Source organism: Nicotiana sylvestris, chromosome 4 (assembly GCF_000393655.2).
Source record: "Nicotiana sylvestris chromosome 4, ASM39365v2, whole genome shotgun sequence".
Taxonomy (NCBI): Eukaryota; Viridiplantae; Streptophyta; class Magnoliopsida; order Solanales; family Solanaceae; genus Nicotiana; species Nicotiana sylvestris.
In genome coordinates, this window is record NC_091060.1 from 122,237,415 (window position 1) to 122,241,058 (window position 3,644).

Consider the following 3,644-nt stretch of genomic DNA (forward strand, 5'->3'; position numbering starts at 1 on the left):
TTCTCTTTAAAGATTAAAAAAGCATCAAGAAATTTCCTCCAGCTGACAAAATATACGTTATTATAGGAATGATATGATTGATCATAATATTTTATTCAGTTATAGTCACAACTAAAACGTACTAATTGTTTTGCTTTTTGCGAGTTCTGGTTACCTATAATTTTATGTGTACAATTTTTTTTTTGGCATCTCAATTCTTTGATTGATCTTGATACTTTATTCAGTTATAGTCACAACTAACATACAATTGTGTTGCTTTTCGCGAGTTCTAATTACCTACAGTTTCATCTATACGATTCTTTTGGCATCTCAATTCTATGATTGATCTTGATACCTTATTCAATTATAGTCACAACGAAAACATAATTGTTTTACTTTGTGCGAGTTCTGATTACCTACAGTTTTATCTATATGATTGGCTTCTCAATTGTATTACTATATAATCTCACTATTTGACTGAAAAAGAACAATCTCTGCATGGATAAAGTAATTTAGTGACTGAAATTCCTAATAACTTGATCATCATCAGTGTAAAATATCACCACAGCTAAGTCGAATAAAACTAGTACAACTAAGTAATTCATAAAGTAAGCGTAGCACTGACCACGGAAGATACGTTTATTAGTCTACACTCAAGATTATCTATATCTACAAAACTATTTTTTGCTTAAATCTAGAAAACACACATCTCAACTGTTCCTGGTGAACATAAACAAAGTCATATCTATAACAAAGATGTCGTGTATATTTGTTGTAAGAAATACAATTGAAGCGTATCAGTCCAACTCAAAATCTTTCACATCCCTCAAATCTGTCTGGGGAATGAAGATTCATGAAATCAAGCAATTATATGTAATCAAACAGTCCTATTATGAGCATGACCTCAGGTAAAAGCATTTAAGAACATTTTAAGCCTCAAATACAACGGCTACAAATTCTTTGCTTAAACAAACAGTACGGACCTCTTCTTTCCAAGAAAAAAACAAAAAAGACAACCTTACTCCCAGTTATAGAATCTGGCTTGTAGATTTGCCAATCTTGACAATTCCAAGAAAATAACAGTTGCAAGAAAATTCCAAGCACATATGCAACGTCAAGAGTGCAACAAACAATGGAGAATCATGAGAAACCAAACATCAATATCATTTGGAATGCCACAAGTTCATAATTACATCTGCAGTAAATCAAAAGCTACAATATGTAGTATGCCCCGAAACAGAAGTTCTGGTTTCTCATTCCAAAACAGACTCTTGATAAATAATCATAAACTTCATAGATGATCTTGGGCTGTCTAATAATTTCTTAGCCAATCGTGATAAATATCGGGACTCACAACTCTCTAAACATTCCCTGCAGATTCTCCTCTCTGATATGATAACAAACTTCTTCAAAGCCATTGCATTCTGTAGTAGAAACTCCAAAAGTTCGAAAAGCTTATCATTGCCCCTTCCAAACCACCTCTTAAACACTCCGCTATGCAGCCAACAACCTTAACATTCTTGAGATTGGGAAACACATTTCCCGAAATCCAACTCTGCAAACTGATAGTATCTCCTTTGGCAAAATAACTTAGCTCAAGTTGGCAGCGAAAATTATTAAGCTGTAGCCGATAATATAATCAGAATCAAATGCAGGTTCACAGAAGAATGGAATATTCCGTAGAAGGCAAAAGAAAAAAAAACATTGCAGTAGTGTATAATACAGAATACTAACTTTCAGAAGCCACCAACCTTGTGAACAGTTCTCAGCAAATGATTACAATAGCTTATTCCTAATATGCTCAAGCAGTAGATAAAACAGCAAAAAGGGGTTCAGTTTGTCACCGTTCCTTTCCGAGCCCGTTTACCAGATAGAAAGCAACTACTTGACAAATTGATTTAAAGCTATAGTGACAAAAGATTCTTAATGATAATTAAGGATACATCTGCATCCACCTTAAGAAAATTTCCAAACTGGCGAGGGTGGGGGTGGGATGAGGGAGGTGTAAGACTTAAGAACTCAAAGATGTTAAAAGCACTAACATAAAAGGGCAACCCGGTGCACTAAGCTCCCGCTATACGCGGGGTCCGGGGATGGGCCGGGTCACAAGGGTCTATTGTATGCAGCGTTACCCTGCATTTATTCAAGACGTTGTTTCCACAAAAGCACAACATAAATTGAGAGAAAGTACGACCTCAACTCCCAAGTGTACGTTGAGTGTCTCCAAAAGAGTTGAGGTCCGCAAGAGGCTAGCTACTCCATACAAATTATGCTTTGTCCCATTCATCTCTAGTGTTAGACATTTGCATCTCAATTTTGGTGGCGACACTCCATTGAGTTGTAGCATGAACACGACCTTGATGAAATAATTCCAAAGAAAATTGTAAAGAATAGAGAAAGAAGAAACAGGAAAGAAAAAATAACCCACAAAAAAAGTAGTGCTATGACAATCTAACCATCTAACCCTTTAATGAACAAAAAGTGTCTAAAATAATGATAGCCGGTAAAAATTATCCAACTTCAAAGAGTAGATAAGAAGATCATAAAAGGTCATAAAAGGCAAAAGCAAAAGACACGGACTCTTCAAGCAATACAATGATTGCATATTCTTCAACACTAAATCTTGGTCATAACTGCCCGTAAAGCTCATTTCGTCGAATTTCCTGTTATGGAAGACTCGATTTCTTCCCATGGTGTGTGCTTGTGGTCTTAACCATCATATTGATGGTAGCGAACCAATACCACCCGAGTTTTTAGGTGATAAACAACCTAATCCATAAATCTTGGATTCATCAAGATCAACTTGTGTTGAGCTGGATTGTTGCTTCGGTTTCAGAAAGTGTTTTACCACAGTTGGCTGGAGCAGAAACTGCTCATGAAGCCTGGGATAAATTCGTGATGGTCTATGCGCCAGGTTCTAAGCCACAAGTTCGTGAACTAAAGACGCAATTGCATATTTTGCATCGAGATAATGCCACCATTGAGAGCTATGCTCAAGGAGCCAAGGTGATTTTAGATAAGCTTGATGTTCTGCAAAACCCAGTCCATAATGATGAACTCGCCGAGTTTGTACTTGCCGGTCTAGGCCCTGCCTATCGCCCGTTCACAAGAGCCCTTGAATATCGTCATGAAGAGTAGATAGGAAGATCATGAAAGGTCATAAAAGGCAAAGACAAGATCTTTCTATATGGATTATAAAATTCAATTACTCAACCAAAAAATCTTTTTCCACTGAAACTTTCACGTATACATAAGTTCATAATTGTATTAGATTCTGAAGGCTCTTCTCTTTCTCAGGTTTACACTCTGCAATTCTTAGTAGAAATCAAATAGAGAATAAGGACTTTTGACGTGAAAACAAACCTCTGCTAACCAACGTCCAATTATTAGCTCAGTTGCATAACTCAGCTTTTGAAGATAGTCCAGAACAAGGTTTCTAAAATTTTGATGCTAATCAGCACAACTGTGTTCTGCAGCATCAGGATCAACCCCCCAGATGTCAGTGATACATGTAATGCTAAAAGTGAGTCTTGCATTAACCAAAGAGGAGACATTTACTAGCCTACACTTGAGATAATCAAGATCTCCTAAAATCTCCAAATACTGAAGATATGGCGCAATAATTTCCAAAGGATCTTCAACTCTGCCATAAAACCCCCTGTAGC

The 3,644-nt window shown here is 36.6% G+C and overlaps 1 long non-coding RNA gene across 1 annotated transcript; it reads right to left on the reverse strand.

Moving 5' to 3' along the window:
- Window positions 1–1,114: 1,114 nt before the first annotated feature.
- On the reverse strand, window positions 1,115–3,428 carry LOC138889051 (uncharacterized). The gene is made up of 2 exons (XR_011406614.1): window positions 2,174–3,428; window positions 1,115–1,600 (listed from the first exon to the last, which is right to left on the reverse strand). It is a non-coding gene; the product is annotated as an uncharacterized lncRNA (long non-coding RNA).
- Window positions 3,429–3,644: the final 216 nt, after the last annotated feature.